Source organism: Asterias rubens, chromosome 9 (assembly GCF_902459465.1).
Source record: "Asterias rubens chromosome 9, eAstRub1.3, whole genome shotgun sequence".
Lineage (NCBI taxonomy): Eukaryota > Metazoa > Echinodermata > Asteroidea > Forcipulatida > Asteriidae > Asterias > Asterias rubens.
In genome coordinates this window covers 18,156,246-18,173,128 of record NC_047070.1, presented here as the reverse complement: position 1 = coordinate 18,173,128, position 16,883 = coordinate 18,156,246, and the positions used below count along the sequence as shown (strand labels likewise).

The 16,883-nt window shown below is 38.0% G+C and overlaps 1 long non-coding RNA gene across 1 annotated transcript; it reads right to left on the bottom strand.

The window, feature by feature from the left end:
- Positions 1–2,867: 2,867 nt before the first annotated feature.
- LOC117294906 lies at positions 2,868–16,595 on the bottom strand. Its single transcript, XR_004519585.1, has 10 exons — positions 16,504–16,595; positions 13,934–14,050; positions 12,891–12,984; positions 11,801–11,906; positions 10,669–10,769; positions 7,460–7,564; positions 6,815–6,914; positions 5,575–5,698; positions 4,843–4,945; positions 2,868–4,150 (listed from the first exon to the last, which is right to left on the bottom strand). It is a non-coding gene; the product is annotated as an uncharacterized LOC117294906 (long non-coding RNA).
- Positions 16,596–16,883: the final 288 nt, after the last annotated feature.

The window sequence follows — 16,883 nt, the reverse complement described above, 5'->3', positions numbered from 1 at the left end:
GTCTGTACGTTAACTTGCGAAACAAATGTATTGTAATTATGTGTAATTTTATGCTATTTTTAAATGGTATAATAAACTATTTTATAATGGACATCCAACGCCCATCTTTCATTTTGTTTTTACTCTTGTTGCTCATGTAAAGGTCAAAGGTCATAGGGTGCATCCAATTTTTTTTTAAATTTTACCCCCCCATTCTAAGGTTTAAATATTAGTTCCGAGCGATTTTTTTTAAGAAGCCGGGTAGCGCAGTGGGCTAGCTCACAGCTCCAGGAATCCTGGAGCTGTGAGCAGGGTGGGTTCAAATCCCCTGGGGAGCCTTTTTTAACCATTAAATAAGAAAAAAATTATTTTTTAATAAAAATGGGTAGGGTTTGAACCGGGGACCTTCAGCTCTGTAAGCCCACTCTCTCACTGCTGTGCTACCGAGCTGTTATAAAAATCTAACGGTTTTTGGAGTGATGAAGTTAAAAATGGCTGACTTAGAAATTTTTTCAAAATATTTTCTCCAAGGCTAGACCCTTGGATTTTTAGCTGATCTGAGGGCTGAGCAAGGGGTGACCAAGGGCCTTGGAGCTTGGCTTGGGGAGTAAAATTTCTAAGTGCTGAGGGGCCAAGGAGGTTGCTCGATAGCAAGTCGGCCACTGGGTTGGGCTCGCTGTGATCAGGGGTTGGGGTGATGGGCCAGGAGGTTGCTGAGCAGTCAATTGGCAACTGGGCTGGGCTGGTTGGGATGAGGGCTTCAGATGATGGTAGGAGTGATGGGGTTGGGATGAGGGCTTGGGTGTTGGGTTGGGATTGTTTGGATGGGGGTGATGGGTTGGACTGGTTGAGATGAGGACTTAGGGTGATGGGCTGGAAGGGTTGTGATGAGGGCTTGGGTGATAGGCTTGGAAGGTTTGGAGGAGGTGGGTTGACTTATGATGAGGGCTCAGTGATGGGCTGGGCTGGTTGGGATGGGATTGTTAAGATGAGGTCTAAGGGGATGGTTTGGGATGAGAGCTTTGGGCAATGGGGTGGACGTGTTGGGATGGGAGTTTATGGGGATGGTTTGGGATGAGGTCTTGGGGCGATGGGACAGACTTGTTGAGATGGGGGCTTAGGGGTTGGTTTGGGATGAGGGTTTGGGCGGATCGGATGGACGTGTTGGGATGGGAGTTTAGGGGAATGGTTTGGGATGAGGAGTTGGGGGGATCGGATGGACGTGTTGGGATGGGAGTTTAGGGGGATGGTTTGGGATGAGGGCTTGGGGCGATGGGACGGACTTGTTCAGATGGGAGTTTAGGGGGATGGTTTGGGATGAGGGCTTTGGGCAATGGGGTGGACGTGTTGGGATGGGAGTTTAGGGGGATGGTTTGGGATGAGGGCTTGGGGCGATGGGACGGACTTGTTGAGATGGGAGTTTAGGGGGATGGTTTGGGATGAGGGCTTTGGGCAATGGTGTGGACGTGTTGGGATGGGAGTTAAGGGGGATGGTTTGGGATGAGGGCTTGGGGCGATGGGACGGACTTGTTGAGATGGGCGCGATGGGGGATGGTTTGGGATGAGGGGATGGGGGATCGGATGGACGTGTTGAGATGGGAGTTGAGAGGGATGGTTTGGGATGAGGGCATGGGGCGATGGGCTGGGCTCGGTGAGATGGGGGGGGGGGGGTCTGACATCGGATTGGGAAAGGTTTGAAGGGCGAGTGCTTGGTAGACTGTAGTCAGTTTAAGTGGGTAGAGGTTTATGGGACGTCATTGTTGAATGGACTTGATTAAAGTGACAGTAACAATCAATTTAAAGGTGTTTTTTAAAGCAATGTATTACTTTTTTTAATTATATTGAAATGGTTTATTTTTAGAAAACATTTAAAGGAAGGGTCTTTTTGGTGGCTTAAAGGTGTGGCAAAGGTTTAGTAATAATTTCTTTCAAATTGAGTTTAAAGGGGTGGAACTTTTTTAAATATCGAAATTATTTATTTTAAGGTACTATTTAAAGGTACGGTCTTTTAAGGGGGCTTAAAGGTGTTACTTAAAGTGATCTTATTGAGAGGATATTTAGACCTATTTTTCCGCCGTCATTTTTGTTGGATAATATCACTGAATGGGTCCAGTCTATTTTTTAGCAGGGGTGGATTTTTTTTTATTCAAGTTTTGTTTAGTCTAGGATAAAATGACTTTAATAAATGTAACCATAATACATTGCTTGTACAATAATGAACCTAAAATAATGGAAGGAGAGAGATGTTTTGCTACATTTATAGAATTATTTTATTTGACAACTCCATATAATAAGATACATTTTAATTATCCACTTAAGACTATTACTTTCACGGTAGCAAAAAACAATTCTTTAATCTTGTGAGAGAGTGATAATTTCTACACTAATTGGTTCAGTTTTATATTAGACTTATTTCAGTTGTCTTATTTATATAAACAAACATTAATTGACACCTCTAAGTTGTTTGGGCAAGTTTTTAAGTAAACCCCAAATCTTGAGTAACGTTTTAGGGCATACAATTTGTGCATTTTTATGGGTTTTTCCAGTTCAAAAGTCCAATCTTTTAGACAGGTATTTCTTTTAAAGGGGAGGTATACGTTTGGTAATTGTCTAAAAGACCAGTCTTTTCACTTGGTGTATCTCAACATAATAAACAAACCTGTGAAAATTTGGACTCACTCAGTCGTTGAAGTTGCAAGAAAATGATGAAAGAAAAAAACACCTTTGGTGTACAAAAAAAGTGTGCTTTCAGATAGGAAGAAAAGGCTTCTTGCCAGAAGTCTTTTATTATATTAGTGAGAAATTACCTCTTTCTCAAAATCTACATTACTTCATAGGGAGCCGTTTCTCACAATGTGTACTATCAACAGCTCTCTGTTGCTCTTTACCAAGTAAGGTTTTATGCTAATATATATTTAAAGTAATTACCAAACATGTACAGTGCCTTTAAGGTTTAATGATTTTGAGGTACACTTTAAAAACTTTACGTTACTTCAGAGGCAGCCGTTTCGCATAATGTTTTATATTATAAACAGCTCTCTGCTGCTCATTACAAAGTGGATTAACTACACTCAAAAGTAAATTCATTCAACTCAACCTGCAAACTTGTCATCAAGTTAGGTTTTTATGTTAAGCTATTATAGCAAAGATGTCTGTTTTGCAGACATTCTGTGCGCATTCATCAGTTTGATTTTAAAACCCCAAACATTTGGCAACTACAATAAATGTGGGACAACCATGAAATTGAATATAATTGAGCCAATGGACCATATTTTCACTCAGCATATTTTTTAGAATTTTCAAGGTAAATACCAAAATCTCACTGCTTATCCCCAAATTGGGTCAAAAGTAAATAGGGTTTTACTTGAGCAGTCACAAATAAGACCTCATTTGTGAAGAACATTCTCACAAAATGTAAGCTTTGGATTTAGAAATTTTATTTCATTTCTTTCAAGGATTTGTCCATTGTAGCTCATGAACACAAAGTCATAAAATGAAAATAGAAGTACTTATATTAAAGGCTTTTGGCCTTTGAGAATGAGGAAGGAACATTTTATTGACCTTCAAGTACATGTGGTGTTTGCTTTGGGGCTTTTGCACAGACTTGTTCAGTTGAGTTAAATTGAAATCCGAAATCTGAAAAAATACCATGTCTGTAATACTTTAAGATTGTTTTAAATTAAATTTTTGAATAAAATAGGTGCACCTTGCAAGCAGTGTTATCTGGGCAATTTTATCCTGGTAAGGTTAGTCCAGAGCTTGGCCACCACACCACTATTTTATCAAACCACTCATTCCACTATTCATTGAACCATCACATAGCCAGTAATCGTACCATTGCACAATCAGTGCTTTTTACTTCCAGTCCAAACATTACTACCCAGATCTCTGACTTAATGAGTTTAAAATAAACATTGTGTGCTTGCTTGCAAATGGTGCACTTACTTTTTACAATAACATTCATGTAGAAGTAAGGAAATGTACTAAACATCGTTAGTTAAAAAGTCTACGCGTTTACAAATGTAATCAACAAGTTGGTCGGTTGTTCATCCATAATGACTTGATGCGTAGAATGCCTTGAAGCGTTGCTCTCCTCAATCTTTTAACCTTTCATGATCGTAGTAATGGTTATTTGCAACACACTTGGTTGAAGCATATCAGCGTTCTCATGCTGTGAAAAGTTAAGAAAACAATTGTATAAAGCTAACCCATTTTGGTATATGACAAATGGAAAGGTCAAATGAACAGCCCGTCCAATTTGAGTTTGTCAATGAAATCTGACGGTTCAAATTTCACTAAGAGCATCTACCTCAATATTCATCAAACCTGTGGCAATGTCAAAACCAAAATTTATGAGTGTTTTAAGTTGAGACACGTGAATTTCAACAAACTTTTTGGCACTGGTATACTCCCCCCCCCCTTGGATTAAAAACGCACATTTTGGTTGGTTTGATGCATTAACATCCCCCAAATATAAATGTCTGATTAAACCACTGCTCTCTGGTTCTTTCACTTATAAATTTGAAGATGCAGAATCATTTTACCCCAGGTTTGTGAAAATAACTTTGGATGAGAAAAGATGATGGTTTCTACTAGAAAGATGACTGATTTTGTTAGTTTTTAGTGTGAATGATTTAATCTGTTTATCTAAGGGGTTTTGTTAATAAAAACATGTACTAATTTTTTTAATCTGTAATCTGTAATCAATCTGTAGGGAGGGCCATTCATCTTGGTTAGGCGTGGTGCCAGCATGATCTCCCAAGAATGTTATGGCATGTGGTATGTGGGGTGAAGTCTGTTTTGTGCTGCTAAAACAGCCCACTTTGATGTTAGTATAACACAACGCATGGGAAAATCACATACCTGTTTTTAGCTTCACACATCTATGTGTTGATGTGTAGACGATAGGCCAATGTTAGGCACAGGCAGATCTCAGGAATATACTTTTTGGATCAGACAGAAATATCTGCAGATAAAATCAAAATACAGACCATAGTTTTAATGCGACCTTAACAATTTTCACTTGAGCTTCTCAAGTATCAAAAGTTAGGAAACATGAACAGATGATTAAAGTAGAACCATGAAATGTAAACAGCTCTTTATGTAGTGCTTTGTGAAGAAACTAATTACTATTTCAGCAAAATGGATTATACGGTTGATGACTTTTCAAAAATGCTGGCTTAACCTGCAATAGGATTTTAGTATAAAAACTTGTATTTTTGAAACATACACAAGTAATTCAGATGACACTTTCAAAGGTGACTTTTGTTGTACTTGCTGAATTTGTTGAAGTTCTACACAGGAACAAATATCAGAGCCAATTTCTAGGTAAAAAATCTTGTTTTGCTCTCTCTGTTCAACAATGTTCCCCAATATTTTGGAGCAGCAACCCCCCCCCTCCCCCCTAGGATCAATTTGCATGAAACAATTTCCAATTTCTTTGCATCCCACTAGCCCCTCCTCCCCGTCCCAAACAGAATAAATAAGTAACAGTTGGAACTACCCAGAGAAGGTAGTGCTGAATTTTGATGAAAAAGGAAACTAAGACATCTTTATGAACTGACAACTGTTTTATTGTTCAGGAGTTTCCCTTACCTTTTATTAAAATGGGAGCAGTTCATTTACGAGACTCGTTACACATTGTTAGGTAGCATATCAGCTGCAGGTCTCAGACATCTACTTGGTTGATGAGTAGACCTCTCTAGAGATGTGACCCTCACTGTGTCATGCAAACAAAGAACAAACAATGCTTTATTTAGCTTTTAAATAATAAGAAGTATTGAAGGATAAGAATATCACAAGGGTAGTTTGAGCATTTACCATTAGAGAAGAAAGCTAGCCGTCGATTTAGGACTTGAGTTAGGACTCGTCTTATCTCGAGTTAGGCAAGAGATTAATCTTAAGGTCTGCATGCTACAGTGCAGAGTTGGGACTCGTCCTAAGTCCTAAGATTAATCTTAAGTTAGGAAGAGTTTTGTGAGCAGGCTGGTGGAATGTTTTGCAAGAGTTGAGTACAAGCCAACTGATGCAATTTGTTTTTGCAAATTTGTGACCTCAAAATTTGTATCACATTCGCATCAAGAATGAACCTAGCTGCAGTTGAAACAAAAAAGAAGTAATGGTATTTCATTATAGAACTGTAATAAATTGTGTAAAATTCCAAAAATGTTGCATCATGTAAAAATAATAGAACATTTTGATTAGTGTCTCACTATGGACTGGATCCAAACAAGACGATGGAAAAGGCATAGCATTGAAATATAAAAAATCTTTATTGGAATAGTTTTACACTGGTCGTCAGAGGCAAAGGTACTTTGATTTCACTTTTAATTTAAAAAAACAAAAAACATAAGCAACGGTGGGGCTAGTTTTTCTGATCAAATTTCAACATAGCAACAGGAACAAAAACTTTATACTCAAAACAACAACTCAACACAAAATAAACAGGTTCATTGTCTTTAATTATTGCGATGCACGCAGTTTCCGAATGTTATGACATGATGAATTGCTCAATGAATTGTCACTCAACACCATTGACAGATGTTTTAATCTGATATCTGAAATAAAAGTTTCAACATTTCCAGAGGAAAACAAAATTAAATTGTTTACAAATTGTCACCATCAATCTTACCAAGATATCTTGGTGTATCTCAATTTAAGAGTTGTTCATACAGTTCAATTTAACTGTTGATGAAGACATTCTTGATTATTTAGTGTGAATGTTTTCTAAACCTTTCAGTTGCTGATTTAAGACCAAGCTTGTAAGTTATCAATTCAAATAATGAACGTTTGGGGTAGATAGCTGTTAAACCCACATTTTGAAACTAGTGCTTACCTTTTGCAGGAGAAGACATCGTTGTATCTTGACACTGGGCAGGATTCGTTTACTTTTGGAGGGGTAGACTTCATCTGACAATGGCATGTCTGGCTCTAGCCTAAATGTAAACAAATAAGAACAATATTTTTTGAAAGGAGTGCGGTGTTGTTTTCCTTCAATAGCACCAACAATCTGATAATACTTTGACCATCATATAAATTGTTTGCCAAATACGTTATCTATAAAATAAAATCCTTTTTGGCACAGGTTTATAGTGTTTAACTTTTAAGAGACCATAGCAGGTATGAAAATGCACAGAACAGCTGCAAGATCTGACCATTGTGATCCCAACCATTTGGAGTTTTCAGGGGCAAGAGTTTGTTTTGCCAATTACTTTAGTTGAAGGTAGTTTTGTGGCGTGTCATGGCCTAGTGGTTAAAAGCACTGGACGCAAGCTCTGGTCTTCAGCAGAGTGTGGGTTCAAGAGTCGTGACACCTGTGTCCTTAATCAAGAAACTTATGCTCTGCTTTTGGACGGGACAAAAAGCAGTTGGTCCTGTGTTGTGTAGCACACGTAAAAGAACCATTTTATTTTGTTGAGACACAATAAGGAACATTTGGGGGCATTAGTTGTTAAACCCACATATTGAAACATGTGCTTACCTGTTGCTGGACATCGTTCTATATTGACACTCGGCAGCATTCCCCTCATGCATAACTACTTCTGGAGAGTGGAGTTCATCTGACAATGAAGTGTCTGTAGCCAGGCTAAATAAAAAATAAAATTAAAAAGTTAATATTGTGAAAGGGGAGTGATGTTGTTTCTCCTTCAACTGCAGCAATAATTTGATAATGCTTTGACCATAAGACGGTGCCATCAAAGTAATCTCAAAACACTTGCTTTTAACAATAAACCTAGCGCAAAAGATGACCCAATTTTTTTTCTTTTTTTTTTCTTGCTCATACGCTTTTGGGATGTTTAGTTAGGTGAGGATTCAGTGACACTTCCACTTGTTCAACTTGCTGGAGAATCTTTGTACTTGATGTACAATCCAGACCACAAAAAACAATTATTTAAAAGAGTTTCAAACTTGTTTAAGAGCCTTTCATCAAACAGTCAAAAATCTCTTGATGCATCTTAAAGGCAGTGGACACTATTGGTAATAGACCGATCCATTAGGCCCCACCCAGGACGCAAGTGTAAGCAAGAACATGTAAGCCTCTCCAATGCCTTTCTGCACAACGCTGCCAAGTGCGCCAAGCATACGCACATGCATGTCGGATTTTATTTTTTGGCCCTTTGTTGCATTGTGATTGGTCAATATGCAATGGGGCGGAGCTTAATGGATCAGTCTAATACTCAAAACAATTAGCATAAACTTTATTTGGTACTAGTAATGGGGAGAGGTTGATAGTTAACGTGAGAAACGGCTCCCTCAGAAAGACATAATTTTCCACAAATTTGATTTTGAGCAACTGAAACCCCACAACTTCGTGTGACAAAGGTGTTTTTTCTTTCATTACCATCTCACAACTTTGCAGCCAATTGAGCTAAAATTTCCACAGGTTTGTTATTTTATGCATATGTTGAGGTACACCAAGTGAGAAGACTGGGTTTCGACAATTACCAGTAGTGTCCAGCGTCTTTACATTAATGGTTGTTCATATAGTTTAATTTACCTGTTGATGGAGACATCCTTGAAACGTCAAGGCAGTTTGTCAAATTTGTGCCAAATTTTGATTTTTATTTGATGCTCTAAAATGATGCAGTAGGCTATAGTGTGACTTTTTATGCAACTTGGACCTAGACATAAGCTTTACTTAGTGAATAATTGAAACTTGCAAAAAAGGGTCAAAAATTTAAAAAACGTCAAGGGGTAAGTCCAGGCATTTTATCAAATTTGTTCAAAATTTTTATTTTTTATTTTATGCTCTTAAAAGATGCAGTAGGCTCTACTGATGCCTTTTTTTTTTAACTTGGACCGAGATATAAGCTTTATTTAGTGAATAATTGAAACTTGCAAAAAAGGGTAAAAAATTGAAACAAACGTCAAGGGGTAAGTCTAGGCATTTTATCGAATTTGGGCCAAGTTTAGAGTTTTGATTTTATGCTCTAAAATGATGCAGTAGGCTCTACTGATGCCTTTTTATGCAACTTGGACCGAGATATAAGCTTAATTTAGTGAATTATTGAAATTTGCAAAAAAGGGTCAAAAATTGAAAAAACGTCAAGGGGTAAGTCCAGGCATTTTATCAAATTTGTGCAAAATTTTGAGTTTTTATTTTATGCTCTAAAAAGATGCAGTAGGCTCTACTGATGCCTTTTTTAACTTGGACCGAGATATAAGCTTTATTTAGTGAATTATTGATACTTGCAAAAAAGGGTCAAAAATTGTAAAACGTCAAGGGGTAAGTCCAGGCATTTTATCAAATTTGGGCCAAGTTTGGAGTTTTTATTTTATGCCCTAAAATGATGCAGTAGGCTCTACTGATGCCTTTTAATGCAACTTGGACCGATATATAAGCTTTATTTAGTGAATTATTGACACTTGAAAAAAGGGTCAAAAATTGAAAAAACGTCAAGGGGCAAGTCCAGGCATTTTTATCAAATTTGTGCAAAATTTTGAGTTTTTATTTTATGCTCTAAAAAGATGCAGTAGGCTCTACTGATGCCTTTTAATGCAACTTGGACCAAGATATAAGCTTTGTTTAGTGAATTATTGAAACTTGCAAAAAAGGGTCAAAAATTGAAAAAACGTCAAGGGGTAGGCCTAAGTCCAGGCATTTTTATCAAATTTGTGCAAAATTTTGAGTTTTTATTTTATGCTCTAAAAAGATGCAGTAGGCTCTACTGATGCATTTTAATGCAACTTGGACCAAGATATAAGCTTTATTTAGTGAATTATTGAAACTTGCAAAAAAGGGTCAAAAATTGAAAAAGGTCAAGGGGTAAGTCCAGGCATTTTATCAAATTTGGGCCAAGTTTGGAGTTTTTATTTTACGCCCTAAAATGATGCAGTAGGCAATACTGATGCCTTTTAATGCAACTTGGACCGATATAAAAGCTTTATTTAGTGAATTATTGACACTTGAAAAAAGGGTAAAAAATTGAAAAAACGTCAAGGGGTAAGTCCAGGCATTTTATCAAATTTGTGCAAAATTTTGAGTTTTTATTTTATGCTCTAAAAAGATGCAGTAGGCTCTACTGATGCCTTTTAATGCAACTTGGACCAAGATATAAGCTTTATTTAGTGAATTATTGAAACTTGCAAAAAAGGGTCAAAAATTGAAAAAACGTCAAGGGGTAATAAGTCTAGGAATTTTTGTCAAATTTGGGCCAAGTTTGGCGTTTTGATTTTATGCTTCAAAATGATGCAGTAAGCTCTACTGATGCGTTTTTATGCAACTTGGACCGAGACATAAGCTTTATTTAGTGAATAATTGAAACTTGCAAAAAAGGGTCAAAAAGTCCAGGCATTTTGTCAAATTTGGGCAAAATTTTGAGTTTTGAATTTATGCTCGAAAATGATGCAGTAGGCTCTGATGATGCCTTTTTATGCAACGTGGACCAAGATTTAAGCTTTAATTAGTGAATTATTGAAACTTAATACAGAGATGAACTAAGCCAGCAAGAACACTAAGAGTGAAATATTGATTGTTGCTACGTTGTTTGAACTGGCTTTTGGCCAGAGGACAAGTGTTAACCGAGGCATGGTGACGATTATACGTCAAGGAATGGTCTCTTAAGGGTCAACCATATTGAAATAAAACTAGAGTAAAATAACATTTTGTTTTAAAACCTAGCATCATCAAACTGTCCAGAATCTCTCCATGCATCTGAAATGAATGGTTGTTCAAAAAGTTCAATTTACCTGTTGATGAAGACATCCTTAAACCTTGAGGGTGGGCTTCATGTATGTATCTACTTCTGGAGAGGAAGACTTCATCTGGCATAATTATGTCAGCAGCTAGCCTAAATGCAAACAAACAAAACAAAAATAAATCAAACACGAAAGTGTGTGCTGTTTCTCAAGTTGTAGCTATGATGTGCTCATAACGGGGTTTTTAAAAGCACTTTACAAAATATTGACCACATTCCTTCATTAGTGTTTTTGAAGTAATTACTCAACTGTAGTAAGTCACAACATTCACCCCTCAGCTTAACTTGTGTCAAAAGAAGAAAAAAACATGGTTGGAGTTGTCAGTATGCCCAGTGGTCTAGTGGTAAGACATCTGCTCTAGAATGGTAAAGGTCATGGGTTCATATCCCACTCAAGTAAGTGCATGGGGATTGATTCTCTTCACAGAACTTAAGAAACATCAATCTTTGGGTAAAACACAAGCCATATTTTTTCAAACTGTTGTTATTGTCTGCTTTACATTTTGTATTAATACCAAAATAAAGCCGACATCTTCAGTTGTAGACAACTGTCCATGAATTGTAAATCTTCCAAGTGTTTTGATGAGTTATTTCCAAAACATCACCATTTTGTGGGGATGAAAACTTCACACCATGTGTGTTCAACGCAATGCCTCTACCAGCGCTACATACTTCAATTTAAAGGCAATCAATGGCGAATCATGACACCTTCACTCATGGACATGCAAAGTTGCAAATCAGGTGATAGGTCATTTATGTTAATAATAGTGTGACAAGAACAAACAAGAGCCAACATCTAGCATCTAGCATCTAGCCGTATATTTATTACCTAGTGGCTGTTGACACTCTATATTGTTTTTCTCCATTTTTCCGTTGTATTGCCTTTTTCTACAGGGCCCCCCTAGGGAGAAAAATCCTTGAGATCTAAGACTACGGGCAAAGCCCAACTCGAGGAGTAACCAGCACAAAGGAAAACATGATCCTTCTATTGCATGCTGTGATAAGATGAAATAAATAATAAGAATACAACCCTTTTTGCAGTGGCTGTTGTAGGGCCAAGCTTGTAAAGAGTCAATCCGAATAAGGAACATTTGGGACCATCAGTTGTTGAAACTGGTGCTTACCTTTTGCTGGGGAATACATCCTTGACACTGGGCAGCATGCTCATCATACATCTACTACTGGAAAAGTAGACTTCATGTGACAATGGCGTGTTTGTACAAGTCTAGCCTAAATGAAAACAAAATAAAAACAATATTTGTTGAAAGGGATATGTTGCTCTTTCTCCTTCAACTGCATCAAATAATAATACAACGGGAAAAAAAGGGTAGCGACGAGGTTTTCAACAGTTGTTTAAAACCTGCAGGGTCGTGGGCGTGTTTATTGCTTGGCCACAACCCTTCAAGGTTTTAAACAGCCATTAAAGAACATTCAATACCCTTTTATTCCCATTCCTAAATGCCAACTTGGTAAAAAAAGAGTGATAAAGTAGGAAATTCTCTAAAAAATTATCTTTTCCCAAGTCTGAGCTCGGTACGTGTGGTGCATTTTTATGAGACAGTTTTTGGATATGCATTCGTGAGCATAGTATGCATCCTTGTATCCATGGGCTAAAGCCGCGGCAAGATCAATCACCCCGGGGAACAAGGTTGTGCGCTAACAATCAGTTATTAACAGCTCAACCGTTTAAACACCCCCACCTGACGCACTCTCCACCAATAGGGATACCGAATCTGTCTGCGGTATTTATGAATGCTTGATAATGCTTTGAATATAAGAGGGTGCAATACAAGTAATCTAAAACACTTGCTTTTAACAATAAGCATAACACAAAAGATGCCCAATGTTGTTGTTGTTTTCTCGCACGTACACTTTGGGGGGGTGTTTTGTTGGGTGGGGATCCAGTGACACTTCAACTCTTTAAGTTTTTAATGTTTTAACAAAATTGATGTTAAAGCCAGAACACTGTACTGCTAAAAAAAAATTGAAAGACAAACTTTTAACTTAAAGCCTTGTATCGTCAAACTGTCCAAAATCTCTTGATGCACCTTAAATTAATAAGCCTTTGTGAGATATGGCGGGCACAATGCTACATCACAATGCTACAACACAATTTGTCTGTATACATGTACACCCAAACCAAACAGTGTACTCCTGTAGTGTCCGCCATATCTCAAAAAGACTAATGGTTGTCCACATAGTTTAATTGAATACCTGTCAGAAGATATCCTTGAATCTTGATAGCTTCATGCATCTACTTCTGATGGAGAGCTAGACTTCATCTAATGATGGTGTGTCTGCAGCTAGCCTAAATGCAAACAAATTACAATAAGATCAAGACAGGTCAGGGATTCATTGAACCCCCAAAGCACCCACTTGGGAAGCACAGCATATGGTGGCACAACTTGCTGCCCCTTCCAGAGGATGAAGCATGCAAAAGTGCCTTAATCGGTATGCATTTAGGGAGGCTATTCAAAGTTCATGTATAACTACATCACAGAGTTTACAACAGTCATGAGCAATAAATCAGTAAATCATGAAATATTAAACAACAATAATACATCAACTAGGAAAGAGGGATTCGGACCCCGCAGTAATTGGTTCAAGATTTTTATTTTTTTTCATTTTATGACAATGCTTTGACCAAAAGAGGGCGCCATAGAGGTAATCCCAAAACACTTGCTTCACAAGTTGTGGTGTGTTTCTAGGCGGGGAGTCAGTGACGATTTAACTCTGGTAGGGGGGAATCTTTTTGTACTTAAACATAAATGCAGCTTTTTATACATTTGACAATTACAATTTGATGTAAAATTGTAAGGAAAAAAGGTAATCTCCCATTTTTCTCACAACTGTTGTGTGATCTTCAATTTGAAAATTGACAAACTGTCACCATTGTATTCGGCACGGGAGGTATAACTTACAGCCAAGGTTGAGCAAACTCATGAGAAATGAAATCAATTCCTGATACATTTAATGAGAGTGTTTATTTTCTTTGCATGGTTAAGTGCTGGTTTCATTGTGACATACCAAAGAAATATAAACAATTCTATTAAGTTATCAGTCACACATGACATTGCACCACGGATCGTTTAGAGCAACACGTAGTGTTAAACAACTCTGTTGGTGTAGCTAATAGAATTTTAAAGGTGAGGATTTAATTATTCATTCTGTATCGTTGTTGCAGTGAAATAATTGAGTTTTGGTATACACGTTGTGTATAAGATGCATCTAAAACTAATGCTTAATCTTAAATTTACCTCTTCCCTCCTGTTGAAGAAGTCATCATTGAATGGTTGAAGCTGGGCTATATTCCCATCATGCATCTACATCTGAAGAGGTTGGCTTTATCTGACAATGGTGTGTCTGTAGCTAAGCTATATGTAAAGAAAACATGTAAAGAAAACATAAAAAGTCGTGTTTAAAAACACAAATGTACTGCAAGCCAGTTCATTGCTTGACATTTGACACATGTAGAACAGTGAGGGGATTTTTTCACAAATAATCTTAGCCAGTGTTGTGCTATGTTGTGCTGCGGATATTCTGCCATGTAGGTGGGAAAGACCAATGGGTGAAAACACTCATCCACACTACAACTCCCCCCACCCAAATTTCTACTCTTTCTGCATTACATTTTGTTTTAAAGGAGATTTAATCATAGTCAAAATGGGTTGGGTAGAAGGCTGGGAAAGCTAAGTGGAGAAGGATAGATGAGAAGGTGCGAGGGAAGGCAGAGGGAATAGTATGGTGGGAAGGCAACATTTCTTTTGTTTAAGCCCTAATAACCTTGACATTTGGCTTGGGTGCAAAAGTAATAGGCTTTGTAGGAATCCCAAAACCAGTCCACAAACCAAGTTTGGAGTTGATATGACAAGTACTTCTTGAGATATTGCTCGGACAACATTCATTTGTTTTAGACATAATTTAAAAACAATTCCTATAGTCCAACATCAACAGACCTCTGGGGAGGGGGGGGGGGGGCGTCCCAAGCAAACCAAGTTTGGAGTTGATATGACAAGTACTTCTCGAGATATTGCTCAGACAACATTTCTTTTGTTTTAGTCATACATGTAATGACCTCAAAGTTTGGCCTAGAGTCCAACTGGCGCCCCAGCGAACTCATAATATAGTCTGAGGTAAGGCAACATTTTCATGGATGTCACACCAAAATTGCCCCAAAATTACGGAAATACCAAACGAATTACCTCCAAATACCAAATGGCCTCTCCATATATTTGAAATGTAATACCAAGCACGAAATTGCACTAACGGAAATATTTCTGGCTAAAAATGATGATTTACGAGCAATCTACTGGACCAACCATCTCTTCTTGCCTATCTAGAGCCGTTTTTTTGCTATGCGCAGATGTGCAGTGCACTGGGGTCCGGATCATTGGTATTATTTCTATTTCCAGAACGAACGTGGGTGATTAACTCATTATCTGCACACGTCCGTTCGTCATAGAAAGAAGAAAAATATGTGATCTGTGCTTTGTTTGACTTTGAGTACAAATTATGTCCACGCTTCTGGGAACCACGAAGCTCGCACAGGGTCAATCAAACATATGAAGCAAGAGGCCAATTGGCAGTTTTGAAGGTAACTCATTGGGTATTTCCGTCATTTTGGGGCATTTTTGGTGTGACGTCCTTGAAAATGTTGCCTTACCTCAGACTATATTAATATTATGATTTCGCTGGGGCACTAGTTCGGGTACCGGTCAACTCGGTCCCAAGCCAACTCGGTCCCAAGTCAACTCGGTCCCAAGACAGGAAAGCATTGCACGCACGGGCCCGGGCACGGGGGGCCGCAACCCAAGTTATTTGATCAATATTATATTCGTTTTTTATTTTCGACCAAACATTAATTTTAGTTTTAGTTTTTCAATTAGTAGATTTTTAAAACTATTTTGTATTCTTATTATAAGTTGGTTTGAAAGTTTTATTCATAATTTAACCAAACATTAATTTCCTTTCTATTTTTTAATAATTATGTATAATTCGTACTGTTTTTATATTATTTAATTTTAAATGTAAGTTACTGGAAAAGAAATTAAAGAGGATTCAATTATTAATGTTTGTCAATTAATGAATTGTTGAGAGCCATGCTGGTTGAAAGCAAAGAGAATTTTTTTAGTTGAAATTTGGCCAAAACAATCGGTAAAATTTTCAATCGGTAATTTTCAATGTTGAATACAGAAACAAATGGGTTTTGAAGGTCGGTGCACACTTATCCCGGATCATGTACAAAGTCAAAGGACATATTTTTTCCAATTCAAAGAAAACATCTAATTACTTCCCGTCAACCATACGGACCGAGCTGACTTGGGACCGAGTTGACTTGGGACCGAGTTGACTTGGGACCGAGTTGACTTGGAACCGAGTTGACTTGGGACCGAGTTGACTGGGACTAAGTTGACTTGGGACCGAGTTGACTCATAAGCGCTAGTTCGACCTAGTAGTAGTAGAATGTCAAAATTTCGAAAAAAGGAGTACACTAAGATAAGATACAGCGCCCCAGTTATAACTGGGTCTAAAACCATCATCATGGAAAACCCAAACAGTAAGGTATAGGACTGAGTAGAAACCCAGTTTACATGCATGTCACATACTCCTATAACTACATGAATGAGGATTCGTTCCGCTATCGCCTCGCACGAACCTCATATACAAATAGTTCTTGAGTCGAGTACACTGCATACGCGACATCGAGGTGAAAAGCCTTAGAATAGAATTAGATAGATAGATATAAACGTTAAACAGAAACTGGAGACAGTGGAGGCTGGAAAACTTAAAACAATTCTTCAGTATCTTAATCAAATTAGTAACTCACCATCACACTTTTCTGGTAGCATTTGTGACGATGGAACATAGTAAAAACTGAATTTCTCGTAGAATAAAATAGGGCACTCGAGTTTCGACGTTGACGCCATCCATTTAGTCTTTAAAAATGGCGGTCTGCCTTGACGTCACGCGCTTCGCCGTTGTATGTTCCCGTACGTGGGCGAGTAGACACCAGCGGAAACTGGTGCCCTTTCTTTAGTGTGACGTCAGAAGATCAGGCTGCGCGCAATGGTCTGCTTCTATCACGTGATCTTGAAATGCTTTTCACATACAGGGTGCGTTCGTTTAGCTTCCCCGGGTCGACCCCGGTGTGTGGCGGGTTTTTTTCCCAGAACGAACGTGTGCAGATAATAACCCACGTTCGTCCTG